Below are 17344 nucleotides of genomic sequence, written 5' to 3'. Positions count from 1 at the left end.
TAAAACTCTGCTCACTTTAATCAGGTTTTGCCAACTGCAGCTTATTTTGCTTAGGAAAAATGAAGCCTGGCTTCTGAGATCAATCACTAGCAACTGACTGGTGCAAACAGAAAATGCCAGACTCCACTTCTGTAAGGCACTTTTAAGTTCACCATGGTGAATATCATTAAAGCAAAAGGGTTTTTTTTCCTCCTTTAAAAAAGCAAACAAAAAATTAAATTGTCACGATAGAAGAAATACTACAAAGCGTACACAGGCATATAGAGATTCTAGCCAGGGAGAAGAAAAAAAAACAGATACCATTGCTCTTTGAAGTTGTTGTTTGCATTTGTACTGGCAGACTGCAGATGACTTCTGTGCTGTTTAAATGCAGCAGAAATGCTACACCCCAGCCTTTGATTATCAGCCTCGCTCCTTAAGCAGTTACCACAGAAATTGTAATTCGCTTTTGCATTTCATCTTTGGGCTTGAGCTGCAGCAATAAATAGCCTTTCCCCTTAACATTCCTGCTGGAAACACAGCTACCGTCAGTCCAGTTGCTGTTGACAAAGAAATCTTCCAGTTGCCGTGGTGCAAACTTCGCCACAGACATCTCAGTGCTTGTGCTTTGTCCGTTCCGCGTGGGAACGATGCTATTTCGTTGATCATGTGTACTCCGGCCCCCCGCTATGGTTGTGGCTAGACTGCAGAGCAGAAGTGCTCCGGTGATTGCAGCTCTCCATCACCCGCCGGGGAGGTGGGCTGGCCGGGCGAGCGGGTGGTCTGTCTCACTCATTGCACTCTTGTACTCCCACACGCTTACCTCCCCCTTGGGAAGCCGAAGGAGAACCCAGGGTGCCGACAGAGAATCATGGCTAAGGCATTGCCATGAAAATGAGTGATGCTAGATTCGTTATTTTCCATTTGAGGAGGCTTCAAACAATAATTTCAGGAGCAAGTCCAATATCTCTTTAAAAATTGCATCTCCCCCCACCTCTCCACACACCTCATTTTCCGAAGGGGGAGGTTTGCTGCAGCAGCACAAGGGAGACTGACAGGTGCCCACATCCCCTGGAAGAGACTTTGTGTCCCTGCATATGGGTGAGTAAAGCTACAAGCTGGTGGGCGACAAGCACTGGGCAGCACCTGCAGAGAGCCCTTGTCCCTTGGTAGCCAACCACAGGCAACCTCCACGGTACCAGTGGAGTTAAGAGATCCTTACAAAAACCCAAGCCCCTCTCTCCTCATCATCCAGGGCATCTCTTTGTCCCACTGACAATGTGCTCTACATTACTGAAACCAAGAGTTGTGGTTTAAACTGTATCTGCTGAGAAAGACAGGGCTGTGCCATTGTTCGATGTGGACATGAGCACCCCTCACCCTGATGGAATTTTGTATTCCTCATAGCAGCACTTCCCTGTTGTCTTCATCTGCTTCTTCAGGCCACTTCTGCATTGCTTGTCCATGGAAACATTATTGTTTTGTCTTAGTAGAACACCCAAGGAGAATTAAAAAGGGGTGGCATTGAATATAAGTGCACAAAGTAGCAAATTGAGAAAAATGTAATTCTGGTGTAGGCATCATGTTATTGTTTAAAGCGCACTTGTGTATCTCAGAAATTTTCTAATTATTTGAAGTTGGACCGTAAAAATTGTATGTTGAGCCACTGATTATGAGTTACGTTCTTCTTATCTTTCTTGATTACTTTCACAATTACAAAAAATAAACCAACTTTGACCCACAGAGTTCACTTCAGGAGCTAATCCCTGTGCTATGTGGAGTGATGTTTCAAGCACATTTAAGCCAGCCTAGTGAGAGCTTTTGCTTACATCGGTATGTTTGTACCTTACCTATGATGGCACCTCTGTTTTGTCTGGCTTCTCTTAAGCTCCTGGTTAGACAACCGACCATTTAATGGTTTTGCAGCTGATGCTTTGAATATATTTTGGAAGAGCTCCCAACACGTTTATGTCTCTACTTGCCTTTTTTTTCTTTTTTTCCCAACCTCTACTTTGCTCGTGGCTTTGACTGCTACCCAAGACCTCAGTGCAGTGTTGACCTTCAGAGGTTCCTGGTTCCCTGGTTTACTTGCCCAGCCCACCCTCTTCCTATGAACTGACACACTGTAAAACATGCTGTAAAACAATAACATTTATCTGTGATTAAAGCAGAAGTGTTGAGCTGGGAGGAGAAAGGAGAGCCTGACATGTCCCTTCTTCCTCACAGACACTGATGGAAGCAGTGGTAGCTCCATCAGCATCACCTGTGGGAACAGTTTGCCCAGATATGGATGCTACCAAGCCCCATTAGCCATATCCGGCAGCAAAATATTCATCCAGCCCTGCTCAGTGCTGCAGCATCACTGCCCCAGCTGCTCTTCCTCTCTCCCTCTACTGAGGGGCTCCAAGGGGCCTCATCCAGACAGCATGAGGGTGAGGAGAGAGACACAAGCAGCCAAGTGCAGGTTGCGTGAGTTCCCCAGGCTTGGGATTTGACTTCACATCAATTCTCCAGTGGCTTCATGCTGAGCACTGTTTAAACAGGGCTAGAAAAACCTAGGGTGGCAACACTCATTCAGTGTGATTTTTCCAAAACAAAATCAATCAATGTCATGGTCCAATATGACATCTTTAAAGTAAAGGAGATGCGCCTCTGGTGCACAGCTTCTCTTCACTGCTGCACAAGTTGTTTGGGTCAGAAGAGGGTGAGCGAGAGCAGGATTTGACCCTTTGCTTTATCAATCCCTCATGTCTAGCATTATCTCCTGTACAGGAAGTCAAGGCTGTTGCTTCCAGCAAACATTTGTGATCTCTCTTCATTTCCTTCTCTTTCCTCTGTTCATTGAAAAGCCTGGAGTTTGCCCAGGGAACAAGGGATTTCTGGGTTCAGATGCACAGTAAGGGGCTGCGGGGCTGATCTTTAAGTCAGTTTTCAGCATAAACTTCAGAGGTAAAGGTCCCCTTTCAAGAAATGGCAACCGGGGAAGAAATCACTGGGTTCCAAAGTGGTGGGATGGGAGGTGAGAGCTGAGACGAAGGGGAATTAGCAAAAAATTAAACAAAATTGTGATAGTCTGTGAATGCAAGCAGGCTCATGTTATGTAATGGCCAGTCCCTCCACTGCACGTAGTCCATACAACGCATGGTTATGGTTGTACTCAACGACCCTGAGGGTCTCTTCCAACCAAAACAATTCTATGATTCTGTGATTCCATGACGTCTCTTGGTGGCCTCCCACAGGCTCCTCGTGCCGGGCTGGCGCAACAGCCCAAAGGACACCAGGCCCTCTGCTCCCCTCTCCCCCGGGGCTCGGAGCACAAGAGGTGGCACGTCGCCTCGCTCCGGGGGCAGGGCCGAGGGATCCCCAGGGAAAAAGAGGCCACGCAACACTTGGCAATCAGCAATTCCTTTATGGAGTACTGGGAGACCGTGTGCAGGCGGCTGGGCCTCCCTTTCCCGCCGGCGGGATCTCTGGATGCTTTGCTCCCTCTCAGCCACTGTTGAGCGCAGAGGGTTGTGGCTCTTGCAGGGTGTAAGGTCAATGGCAGGTCCCTGAGGAACCCCAACCCTCCTGGAATGTTCTTGCCACTGTCTCATCAAGACCAACCCAGGCACGGGATAAGAAGGGGCTGGAGCCCAGGGCTCATGAGGCGAGGTGGCGGGCAGCCCCTGTGCGCAAGGGACAGCCTTTCTCTTGGGCAAGAACCATGACAGGCAGGAGCGAGCCCCAGGAGAGGGGCCCTCAGACCCCACCACCCTCCTCCTTCTCCCACATTCAGGCATCTTTCAGGACACAAGCCCCCACGCCCACACCTGCCACCTCTGACCACACTCATCGACCACAGTCACTATCGCCACCATGGTGACCTCCTGCTTGTCACCAGCCACCTCACTGCCCATTGTTCCGGCCCTATAAAAGCGGGGGCCCCTGCAGCTGGCCCACAGTGCGAGGCCCTCGGACGCCAAGCATGCTTGGAAGGAAGAGGACGCTGAGCAACCAGGCGGCTGGCTGCCCACCTCAGGGTGGGACGCCACACAGCCACATCCCAACACCACAGGGGAGCACGGCACCTCCCAGCGGGAGCCATGTCAGCTCGTGTGCCACAAGCGCCATCGATCTCACTTCCCTGATCGATGGCATGCAGCGCTTGACCGTGGGCCCACCAGGGAACAGTGTGGAGCCCAAACGTGTCTGCCTGCCAGGCAGCAGCGGGAGCAGCCAGGCGGGTGGCTGCCCAGCATGGCGTGGGAAGCCACAGAGCCGCTCCCCGCTACCCTGGAAGACCACGACACGTCCCCGGAGGAGGCAGCAGAGGCAGCGGAGGAGGAGGAGGGTGAGGAAGAGCAACATCAACCCTCATGCCACGACCGGGACCGACATCCGTTCTTTGATTTCGGGCGTGCAGAACATGACCGTGGGACCACCAGTGAGCGGCGCGGAGGCCAAGCGTGTCTGCCTGCCAGGCAGCAACACAAGCAGCAGGGTGGATGGCTGCCCACCCTGGCGGAGGACACGTGAAAGACGCATCGTGCAACTGGGACCTCCCGGGAGCCTGAGGAAGGCAAAGGAGCAGAGGAGGAAGAGGAACATTCCCCCTCGTGCCATGAGAGCCATTGCCCATGCTCACGTCAACACCGTCATGCAGCCAGCACCTATGGGCAGGCAGGGGAACAGCATGGGGCCGCGGCGTGTCTGTCTGATGAGGCCCAGGTGTGCCAGCATGCCAGCAAAGGACGACGTGGAGCCCATGGAGGTGGATCCACCAGACTACGGCGTGGGGCCACTGGCTGTTCAGCCAGCACAGGACACCGAAGAGCCCATGGAGGTGGATTGACCCGACTATGGTGCGGGGCCACTGACTGTTCAGCCAGCAGAAGACAACGAGGAGCCCATGGAGGTGGATCCACCTCAAGAACCATCATCCATGGCGCTGGCTCCACCTGCCACAGGGCTGGTCTGGCAGTTCCCCAGCCACCCAGGCTCCCGCGCTTGACACAGCGGCAAGCAGCGTCGCAGGAGCGCCCAGCTGTCTCCCTGCTGGTGGCCCAGCCACCACACCTCCAGCACGAGACAATAAACAAAAAGAATAAAAACGCTTTTCTTCTCTCTTCTTTCACACCTTGGCAATTGTGTCTGCACTCCCGTGACACCTCCTGGTCCCTGTCTTTGACTAGGAGGCCCTTTTTGGAAACTTTCCATTTCCATGCCCACCTTCCTGCTTTGGTGCTGCCTTACATTCTGGGTGGCTTTTTAAGGCTGCAACATCAAGAATTGGATAACAGTTCCTTAAAGAGAGTTTAATTCTCCTAGAAATAGCATTGAACCCTAGGAATTTCTGAATTCCAAATTATCGATCTTACCTCAGTGTCAGTAGCTATCACTGTCCCCTGGAGATCTAACTAGCTAGTGACATGGTCCCACTCGTGCCTTTGCAGGGACACACACTCGTGTCGCTAAGACAGGTGATCATGCCCGCATGATCAGGGTGCTGGACTCCCACGGGATTTCAGGGCTCTCTGGTTCCTGACAGACGCCAGGGCACCATCCTGGAAGTTTCTCGGGCACCTTAGGTTTTCTTCACAAAGCTTTTTGCTGCCTGACTGGATAGAGGCCAGTTGAAAAACAGCAATCCAAATCTACATTTTCCTAGTGCTGCAGTGGTTCGTGCCACCTCTACTGGTCACGACTTTCTAGAACACCATTTTGGTCAATGCCTGACTGAATACCGAGCCTCAGAGATTGACCCCTGCATGAGGATCAAATATGTCGGAGTGTGCACAGTTCATCATTTCTAAATACCTTCCAAAGGGAGCGTGCTCAGAATGACTGTCCACCCGCCTCTCCCCTACCCATACACACACACGTAGACACCCCTTCACTCTCCCTTACTTTTATTCGACTTTGCTGAAACTCAGATGCCAGTTCCAGCAGATATTGTGAATATGCCCAGCCAGAGAAATTTGAGGAACTCCACCCACTTCAGCAGAAGTGCCATGTACTCAGGTTTGACATGAGTATGACTTAGCTCCTCTGCTTGAGGACAAGCCATGAGAAACTTTTGTCCTTCACCTTCATGCTAGCCAACAGAGCGAGGGTGCACCTCCGACTGAACCCACTCCCACCTCCAGGCCCCAAGGACCTGGGAGCAACAAGGCAGACATCCTGGTGGGTTTCTGTTACAGACCACTCAACCGGGATGAAGACCACTCAACCAGACCACTCAACAAGTCTGGTCCCTCCACATGTGACATTAGCTTATGGACAAGTTTATTGCCCGTCAAAGTTCCTCACAAGGTGATTCCATTGGAGTCAGAGATTTCCTTCCCCACAATAAGCTAATCTTTGTCTCTCAGATTCACCTGTTTTATTTAATTTCTGGCTATCAAAAAAATGACCTTAGTGAAACACCACCAAGCCCAAACACAGGCCATGCTCAAACAGAAGTTTCAAAGTCCTCCACCATCCTTGAGCAACATATGAAATCCTGGCAAGCAGGAACAGTGGAAAAAGAGCAGAGGAAAACGCTCTTGAAAGCTGAACCTCTGGGGACAGGGGCAAAGGGCAGCATCAGATCCTACTTGCTACTATGAGAAATGGAGCCTACAGGACTCCCCTTGTTTCTAATCCACATTAGAAATCTCTGCTGGTTTTCCATCAGATACTTTGGTTTCTTTCCAAGTCAACACTAAGTAGCTACAGACTTGGAGGATGAATCTATTAGAAAGGTGATACTCTACCCGTTGTCTCCTTCCAGCACTGGAAAGCACAGGCTGCTTTCCCAAAAGCAGAAACAGCGTGAATGGGAATTCTCTGAAGGTTGCACCCTCATACCTACCCGTTACCAACCAAAACCGAGTATGATTGGAGATCCTCTGCTTCCATCACCAAAACACAAAACAGGCACAACTGGTAGGTAAACTTGCCATTTATTTTCAAAAAACACAACAGAGGGAAATTTTAAAATTCTTGCGTGGAACATGAAAGTGATACTACCAGAATTATTCCAAAGATGATACTACAGACATCAGAGAACTAGACAAACATCAGTCAAGACGATGTAAGAATTAACAGGCTGTGCGAGCGATGTTTTCTTTGGCGGAGCATGTATCTGATCCAGATCTGTCTGCTCCGCGGGATCTGCCGTCTCCGGGGGATCTGCCGTCTCCGCGGGATCTGCCGTCTCCGGGGGATCTGCCGTCTCCGGGGGATCTGTCGGTGCCGGGGGCCCTGCCTTTGCTCTACAGGGCTTGCTCCATTCATGCAGATGAGGCAGGAACCCCCTCCTCCTCCATCTCTGCATGGGGGCTGGCCGCCCATCCTTGCCACTCTGTCTGTGCTCCACCGAGGCACACGGGGAACCAGTCAATGGACCCGCTGGGGCTCAGAGCTCAACGGTAGCAGCCTCTCTTCGTCTCCCACTTACGCTCCTCTTGCCAGTCCCTGGTGGGGAGCTGGAACCGGACTTGCTCGGGGTGGCTGTTCCTCCCTCCTTCCTGATGCAGTAGGGCTACCGAGGCCACTCAGAGATGCAGACACTGCGCTGGTGATGCCACAGGACCTGTGGAAGGTGTGGAAGTGCTCCTGCAGCTCCTCGGTTGCAGGAACCAGAGCGCCATCTCTCTTGCCTCCTCTCACTTCCGCGGTCACTCCAGGGGTGCAGGCAATGACCAGCAGCTGCCGCTGTCACAGCCCAGGCCTCTGTGACACATCAGCCCTGACAATCATGCGTCACAAGTAAAGGCTCCTGGGAAATGACAAAAGCAACCAATGGGGTTCCATATGCAAATGAGCCTGGTGACAGTGGCAACTGCCATGGCCTCAGGCCCTGGGCACAAGGTCCCAGTGCTGCCACCTGGCCCCTTTCTCCACAGTCTCTGCTTGCAGCCCCCTCTGGCACACAATCTCTGTCCCAACCAGTTGCACCACAAATTAAGTCAACTCCAGAAACGAGTCATAACTGCACAGTTCAAAGAACCTGACACATGAAAAGTACATCATCCCGGAATTGGGCAAGTGTTGTGGTTTAACCCGAGCCAGCAACTAGGTACCACACAGCTGCTCACTCACTAACCCCCCACCCAGTGGGATGGGGGAGAGGATCAGAAGAGTTCCTCTGGTGAGGGCACCACTGAAAAGACCCTGGATCCTTCTTCCTCACACCCTTCCCTCTTCAGCTATTTACTTACATCTCTAAGATCTCCCAAAACCTTTTCTTGTCCAAGCTAAACAGTTCCAGATCTCTCAGCCTCATCTTGTAAAAAAGGTGCTCCAGTCCCTTCACCACATTAATGGACACAGCACTCCAGGTGTGGCCCCACCAGCACCGAATAAAGGGGAATAATCACCTCCTTCAGCCTGCTGATCAGATTTGGTTTGATGCAGCCTGGGTTACTATTGGTCTTCTTTGTGACAGGGCCTCCTCATGTCGGGCTGGCACAACAGCCCAAAGGACGCCAGACCCTCCGCTCCCCTCTCCCCCGGGGCTCAGAGCACAAGAGGTGGCATGTCGCCACGCTCTGGGGACAGGGCCAAGGGATCCCCAGGGAAGAAGAGGCCACGCAACACTTGGCAATCAGCAATTCCTTTATGGAGTGCTGGGAGACGGAGTGCAGGCAGTTGGGCCTCCCTTTCCCACCGGCAGGATCTCTGGATGCCCATGGAGGTGGATCTGCCAGAGTATGGCGTGGGGCCACTGGCTGTTCAGCCAGCACAGGACACCGAAGAGCCCATGGAGGTGGATGGACCAGACTATGGTGCAGGGCCACCGACTGTTCAGCCAGCAGAAGACAGCGAGGAGCCCATGGAGGTGGATCCACCTCAAGAACCATCATCCATGGCGCTGGCTCCATCTGCCACAGGGCTGGTCTGGCAGTTCCCCAGCCACCCAGGCTCCCGTGCATGACACAGCGGCAAACAGCGTCGCAGGAGCGCCCAGCTGTCTCCCTGCTGGCGGCCCAGCCACCACATCTTCAGCACGAGACAATAAACAAAAATAATGAATACAAACGCTTTTCTTCTCTCTTCTTCGGCACCTTGGCAACTGTGTCTGCACTCCTGTGACACCTCTTGGTCCCTGTCTTTGACTAGGAGGCCCTTTTTGGAAACCTTCCATTTCCTTGCCCACCTTACCTTCCTGCTAGAGTGCTGCCTTACATTCTGGGTGGCTTTTGAAGGCTGCAACATCAAGAACTGGATAATTCTTTGCCTCAGTCTTTCATCGTCAGAACGGTTGTGTTCCAGGTACCCAGCCCCATGAGCCAGAAGACAGATGTGGTGAGCAGAATGAAGCTCCACTTGGACATCCACTACTCTATGGGACCAGATGGGATACATCCAAGAGTGCTGAGGGAGCTGGTGGAAGGGATCACTTAGCCACTTTCCATTACCTCTCAGCAATCCTGGCTAACTGGGGAAGTCCCTCTTGACTGGAAGTTGGCAAACTTCATGCCCATCTCCAAGAAGGGCTGGAAGGAAAATCCAGGGAACTAGAGACCTGTCAGTCTGACTTTGGTGCTGGGGAGGGTCATGGAGCAGATCATCGTGAGTGACATCACACGGCACATACAAGAAAAGGATAAAGAACTGGCTGGATGGCCGGGCCCAAAGAGGTGTGGTGAATGGAACCAAATCCAGTTGGTGGCCGGTCACAAGAGGTGTTCCCCAGAGCTCGCTACTGGGACCAGTTCTGTTTAATCTCTTTATTAGTAATCTAGATGAGGGGACTGAGTGCACCCTTAGTAAGTTTGCGGATGACACCAAATCGGCTGGGAGTGTTGATCTGCTGGAGAGTAGGAAGGCCATCCAGAGGGATCTGGACTGGCTGGATCGTTGGGCTGAGGCCAATTGTACATGGCTTAAGAAGGCCAAGTGCCGGGTCCTGCGCTCAGCTCATAATCCCAGGCAGTGCTACAGGCTCAGGGAAGAGTGCTTGGAAAGCTGCCTGGCAGAAAGGGATCTGGGGGTGTTCATTGACAGCTCGCTGAACATCAGCCAGCAGTGTGCCCAGATGGCCAAAAACACCAACAGTATCCTGGCTTGTATCAGGAATAGTGTGGCCAGCAGGACTAGAGAAGTGATTGTCCCCCCGTGCTCGGCACAGGTGAGGCCCCACCTTGAGTCCTGTTTTCAGTTTTGGGCCCCTCATTATAAGAAGGACATTGAGGTACCAGAGAGAGTGCAGAGGAGGGTGAGAAAGCTGGTGAGGGGCCTGGAGCACAAGTCTGATGAGGAGCAGCTGAGGAAACTGGGGCTGTTCAGCCAGAGAAAGGGAGGTTGAAGGGAGAACTTCTCACTGTCTACAACTACCTGAAAGGAGGTTGTAGCATGGAGGGTGTTGGTCTCTTCTCCCAAGTAGCAAAATATAGGATGAGAGGAAATGGCCTTAAGTTGTGCCAGGGAAGGTTCAGATTGCATATTAGGAAACATTTATTCATGGAAAGGGTTGTCAGGCATTGGAACAGGCTGCCCAGGGAAGTGTTTGAGTCATCATCCCTGGAGGTGTTTAAAAGGTGTGTGAATGTGTTGCTTAGGGACATGGTTTAATGGTAGACTTGGCAGTGTTAGGTTAATGGTTGGACTTCATGATATTAAAGGTCTTTTCCAACTTAGATTATATTCTATCACCTCTCCCCCGCACCCTGGGCATTCAGGGCTGACATGAGGCTGCCTTGCACAGGGGAATCCGATGCCCTGGGGTCACCGCGGCACTTTTTTTCAGGCCGTGCTGCTCTGGGTTTCTATCTGTGACCTGCTTCACTTAACTGGACTCAGACCAGAGCCGGGAGGTCAGACCCGGCAATGCCCATCACTTGCTGGCTCCTGCCCTCCCCATGTAGTGCTGGAGCAGTAACTAAACACCGCAGCTTAATAAGAATTGAAAAGCACTTGTAAAGGCCTCAGACATGAAATAATAATGAAACAAAAAAACAGATCAAAGCTTTTAATTTCATTCTAAGTACTTTACTCTCACTCTCAGAAATTCTTATCAAAGACAGGCAGATGTCACTGCCTCCAGGGGGCTCAACTCAGCAGTTCCTGATTTGCATTGACTCCACAAATTCGCTTTCAAAACTGGAGACCTGTGGTGTAAAAGTAGTGGCGGGTTTCGCTGTGGTGAAACCATATACTGAAATTTAAAGCACCACAGAGCTGCGTAACACTTTCCAGCGCTGATTCAGCGCTGTAAAATTGTAATACAAATAAAACCCTGTACAAATGCCATCAGTCCTCCACATACTGGTAAGATGAAGTATTATCAAATAACTTAACTGTTTATTTCTTAGGTAAAATGCTAGCCCAGGCCTTCCTTTTTGGGCTGTATATTAGGCAGGAGTGGGTTCATGAGGTTTATAAATAAAACGTGCTGCCAGCATCGCCATGCAGCGGTCTGGGCATCCACTCCTGTGGTGCTTGTCCTGCGTTAGTCCCTTTTTCTCCAGAGGTGGGCATTGCTGAGCTTTCAGGTGAGTTGGTTTGTCTGGTTTTCTCTTTTATCGCTCGGTCATCAAACTTCTTTCCTCAGTCAAAACCTCACTTAATGAGAGATACAAGTTTAGTGGAACTGGCATTGCAATGGCAACGCAGGAGCAGGTCACCTGGCAGGAACCACCCTGAATTTGGGATATTTCCCCTTGAAATCCCCCAGTCTTGTCCTGGCTTGGTCAGCTGGGCTGGTGGCCTCCGCGAAGGTGATGTCAACGCAACAGCATCATCAGGGAGCATGAAAACATCATGTGCCCAGGGGAGCAGGAGCTGCTGTGGCTGTGCCAAGTGTATGTGGCTCTCAGCCTTAAAAGGGTGTTGATGTGTGGGCACCACTCACTCGCAGGAGAAACTTGCTGAGGCGGTCGTTAGTGTCGTTAGAATATGCAAAGGTCACATTATAGCTATGCTAGTGCTGGCCTGTCTGTAACTAACCGGGGTGTTGGTGGGAGCAGAAAGGGCTGAGGATGGATGGATGGATGGATGGATGGATGGATGGATGGATGGATGTCCCCACACACTTCCCTCACCAGTGGGCAGAAGACAAGGCTCTTCCTCTGACCCTCACTGGAGCTGGACCACTGGTTTGCCCATCCTAAGCTGTCACAGCCCCTAGAAGATGCGTGAATGGTGGTGGAATTCCCCACAGCTGCAAGAATGGCCGAGAATACACCATGGGGCTTTGCTTTCCTGGATTTTGGAAGATGAGGTTGCACACGTCAGTGCTGCTTTTTGGGTGCTGCTCCCCAGCTTGGGCACTGCTTCCAAGTGTTGTCTCCCCACAGCCCTGCTGCTCTAAGTTCATTACGAACATCAGGTTTTTAGATTCAGGCAGGTTTTAAAGCATCAAGACTGAAGCTGACTCTTCCTGAACTAAAGAGACTTGTTCGCCAACTGTTAGCACAGCTGGAGGAGAACATCGGCCTTACTACAGCCTGACCAACAGAGCACTGTGCTCCAGTGCCAGGAGCTGGGGATGACCAGCCATGTGTTGGAGGAGGTCATAAGAGCTTTATGCTTCTCCTTTAAAAGCTCTGGGTAAACACTTTGACCTCTGGGAAAAGCTACAGAAAGGCTGGAGACTTGCGTTTCTTCTGTCCAGACTGAAAAAAATCAGTCCCCACATCATCACAACTACTCCACGCTTAAAAATAAATTTAAACCCTGGTTTCCTTCGGTGTCTGCAGCATGATGGGACCAGAGGTGCAAGAACTTCTTAGGGTCACCCTGGGACTGGTGTTGGCATTGACCCTGAGGGATTTGCTCTTGCTATCAAAGTATCAAAGCCGCCCTCTGCAGAGATTTCAGCCTGAGAAATGCCCATTCAAGCCCAGCCAGCTGGCAAGGCACCACGGCCATGGCACACACGGATCATTGCCAGGCAGATGCCTGGGGTGTCCATAAAGTTTTGCTTCGGTGTTTGTGTCCTGCCCCTCTCAGGCCCAGGGAGCATTTAAGCAGCATGTGTGGGTGCATGTCTCTGTCTTGTAGGTTCTGGCCTGAGCTACCATTCTGTTACAGAATCACAGAATGCTTGAGGTTGGAAGGGACCTCTGGGGATCACCTAGTCCAACACATCTGCTAAAGCAGGTTCACCCAGAGCAGATCACACAGGAATGCGTCCAGGTGGGTTTTGAATGTCTCCAGAGAAGGAGACTCTGCAACCTCTCTGGGCAGCCTGTTCCAGTGTTCTGGCACCCTGAATGTAAAGTTGTTTTGTCTCAGTTGGACCTGTGTAACAAATACTAAATTCTGACCACTGACTTCAGATGCTCCTGCTTGGAGATGGGATTTGACTCCCGACCTTTGGCTGTCAGCACCATCCTGCTGCCGGCAGCTGCTCTACACAATGCTGGGCTGGCGGAAGGACCTTGTGCCGGGTGGACTCCAAGGCTTCTGGTGAAGAGAAATGCATGGGGGACCCTTCCATCAGAGCCTCACTCTCTCTTCTCAACAAACATGCAGAGAAAACATCCCACCACGTAGCAGCAATCCTTCCCCAAGGCACTGCTGCCCCGGCTCTGAGCTCTGCTCCCAGTGCACACCAGAGCCACGGCACCCAGCAAGCAGAGAGGAGAAGGATGTCTGGCAGCCGTCAGCCCCTGTGCCGGAGCTGCTCTCTGAAGTCATCCTGGATTAAAAACTAATGATAGTTTCCTTTGATAGCTCATTTTTGATAGCACAGCTGGAGGAAAAAAACAGCCACAAAGGGAATTCAAATTTTTTTTTTAATAATTAATTTGACTCTCTTTACTAGATGATTTCTGGGTATTTTCAGTTGTCTTTTTAAGTTCTCTCTGTACAACATGAAGGACGAAGTCTTTGGTAAGTAAATTGATTGTCAAAGACCTGGGCAAGGGAGGATGCAGGAATGAAAATTTTCCCAACGTGCTCATATTAGCTTATCAGCCAGCCTTGCTCTCCATGGACAAGGAAGGGAGCAAAATAGATCAGGACCAGACAAAACACCTGGTTTAAATACCAGGGATGACTTCATGATTAGGAGGTTGGCAATAACTGTGATGAAGGCAAGAAGCAGGATGTTCCAGTGTGCGGGAGATCAAATCTGGCACTGCACAGATGGAGGTACCTAAGTAGCCACAGGAAAAAGGTTACGTTTAGTGAGTATTCATGAGAAATGTGTCTGCCCAGGTGCTTTCCCTTTCCCACCTCATCTTCTTCTCTCCTTTAGAAGTTGAAGCAGCTTGGGGCTGCAAGCAGCAAGAACAGCCCATGGCCAGTTTTGGGGCTCTTGTTGGCGAGAGGCAGGGCAGGGTACAACAAACCTCATACTGTTATATGGAGAAGTATGCTGGCATGAAGGACAACCGGAAGCGCCTTTGAAAAATCCTCTCTCTAGTAGCTAATCATTTGTTCATGATAATCAAATCAACAGTTAATTTGCACTTGACTATACTCATGTGCACAAAGACAGAAGGAATGTGCACTGGGTATGTAAAAGTGTATGGTACCTCTTCTCATACACATCACGAGGTTAATGGTGTCTTTTCTTCTGCTGTTGAACTTTGGGACCCCCTAATGAGAATATACCGAAAGAGATGTGATGCAAGATGCATCACAGGAAGAGCTCAACATACCAAATGTAATGTCAACCCACTCATACTTGACACATGGTTGATTCTCAGATTTAGTGACGGCCAATTCAAGCAGAGCAGCTCTGGCTGTCTGCTGTGGCAGACGGACACATATCTATCTGATACTCAGTCTAATGATTGTATTTAAACAGGTTAAGAATGATTTAATGCATTACTGTTAAAATGCTTTTTGTCCAGGTCATGTTTATTCTAAAACCTCCCCAACTCAAACCACTATGATCACAGAACCTAAGTGGTGTGTGCTTGGCACCAGCTCCAGCTGATTTACCAGGCTAACCAGGAGCAGACACCCAGGGGTCCCCACCCAAGCAATCCACTTCTGTGGCACCTCCTTTCTTGTCCTCTAATGACTGCTGTGACGACTTTCAGGTGGCATTTCTCATGTACAATTTTACTGCATTTTGTTAAATTTAGTTGGACACACAAGAGATTCATTATTAGGCCAAAACACATTTTTGCGGTAGTTGTGATAAGGCCGAATTACAGGGTCATTAAGAGACATATCTGGCCTGCTGTAATCTGCCTTGGCTGACCTCTACCCATTTATTCTGTTTTCACTGCACCTATTGACGAAAACATTGGTGATGTAGAAGGAGGTGCTGGGCTGAGTTTCAGCAGCTTGAGGGGTTTGCCACTGGTTTGTTTATCATCCTGGTTGTGACGGTAGCCAGGTAGCTTCTGTTTCCTTAGCTGTCCTGTCCTGTCCTTTCCTGCTCTTCACTGGTGACGTCCATCATGGCCCTCACAAGGGGGAGGAACTGCCCCTCCATCTCTACACTACCCATCGTCTTCAATGCTTCAGCGCTTTCCCATAGGGCAAGGGGGCAAACTCATTTTCACTACTATTCCTACATTTATCCAGTCCTAGAATTACATTTGGCCCTTTGAAGGCAACTGCGAGGCTGATGTGGCCCCCGGTGAAAATGAGTTTGATACCCCTGCTATAGGGAAATCACTTGATTTCTTAGGTAGCCTCAAACAACTTGTCCTCCAAGACAGTGCTGCCACAGCAGTTCTCAGTGACGGCCATGGACGCAGGACATGCAGCGACTATAGAAAATACAGCCGTCATGCTGGTAGCAGAGTCCTATTAACTTTCAAGTGGCAATTATACGGAGAAGTTGTGATCCTGTGACATGCAGAGAATGCGGTGTTTATAGCCTTCCTGGTGGGAGCATGACGGGTGTCAGGGCTTGCGAGTGAGCTCTGCAAAGCCTCTCTTTATTTTCATCCTCCCATTTCTGTTACTTCATAAAAGCTCTTTAGGTGCAGAAGACAGTGATATTATCTTACTGAATTTTAATGTTATTTCATAATGAATGGATTTGTCTTGTCCTTGTGCCGTGGCCACTTACCCATCAGGGCTGGCAGCGTGCACTCTAGACCCTGGAAGACTTTTGCTGCAGCATGGCTTGGGAGGTCAGCCATAAGGAAAACAAAAATATTTGAGCTTCAGAATAGCAGAGGTCTGCTAATCCTTCTGCAAAGGTGGAAATGGTTTGTGATAGTTCAACATCTTTCTTGCGTAGTTGTTTTGTAGCAGCATTAGGTACTCCATACAGAAAGGGCTAACATAAAAGCACACAAGGGCTAGTGGCTGCTGCTGTTTGGTAGCCCAGTGAGAGTGAGGGAGCTCCTGTACCAAGATGGAAAGGGAGGAGGAAGTCAAGTTCTCTCTAGGACCCTTAATATGGAACAAGGCAGACACCAACACAAGCCTGTGCCTTGCTCAGCTCTATGGATGTGTTCAAGGGGGAAAGCAATGCTGCCTGGCAAGATGCTCTTTCTATTCTGGTCATGGTTATTAAATACAATATTAGCTTTATTGTAGATCAGCTGTGGTTGCATTGCATGTATGCACCCGTGTAGTAGGGTTCTCAGAAGACGACACGCTGATGAGGGCGAGCGGAGGTGGCGGGAAATACAGAAAGGAAAAGATCTTCCTAACTTTTCCCCCCTTCAGCACAAGTGTTGGGTTATTAAACATAAAAGCTCAATTTAGTTATCAAAAGCATAAGCATCTTCTGCTTCAGAGATGGGGGAAACACGATTTGGGCAATTTCACTCACTCAAACACTGCAACCTGAAACTTCCCCGCACAAGCAAACCTCTTGTGGTTTGAGTGCAGTTTATGCGGCCACAGAACAGCCCCGAGGGCCATGGACCATTCCTGTCCCACAAAACACAGTGTGGGGTGTGTGTGTGTGAGCATGAACACCAGCTCCCAACTTGTGCAGACTGCTGACAGACTGCAGATGAGGAAGGACGTAAAAAGGAATAGGCAGGGGATGAAGCTTTGAAGGGGTAGAAAATAGGCAAAAAAAAGGGACAACACTGGCAGGTGAGGAAGGGGAGAACATGTTTCTTTGGAAGCTTCTGAAACAGAAAAACTAAGTACCTTACTACAGCCCTTACTATTTTTAGAGCTTTGGGTCAAGAAATTCTTAGATGAAGCATCAAAAATTCACCCACCCGAAGACTCTTCCATGACCACTGCAGAAATCCAGTTCAGACACTAAAGATGATGCACTTTGGTGTGTTTTACAGTTGCTTTTTATTGTCCCATTAATTAAGAGTATAATTTTCATGGCAGAAGAGCAAGAGGCTGTAAACTGCTTTTGTGGGCAATTAAAGGTTGAAGTACAGAAATAATCTGAGAGTACAATTCAGTATTGGGGAACAGGACCCATGTAATAGAGACAAAAACCTAAAAAGACAGAAGTCCTGATTTCATATTAGGCTTGAAGAGGTTGCCATTAGCGCCTGGC

This window comes from Columba livia, chromosome 1, assembly GCF_036013475.1.
Source record: "Columba livia isolate bColLiv1 breed racing homer chromosome 1, bColLiv1.pat.W.v2, whole genome shotgun sequence".
Classification (NCBI taxonomy): domain Eukaryota; kingdom Metazoa; phylum Chordata; class Aves; order Columbiformes; family Columbidae; genus Columba; species Columba livia.
The sequence above is the reverse complement of the archived record's forward strand: the minus strand, read 5'-3'. Positions refer to the sequence as shown.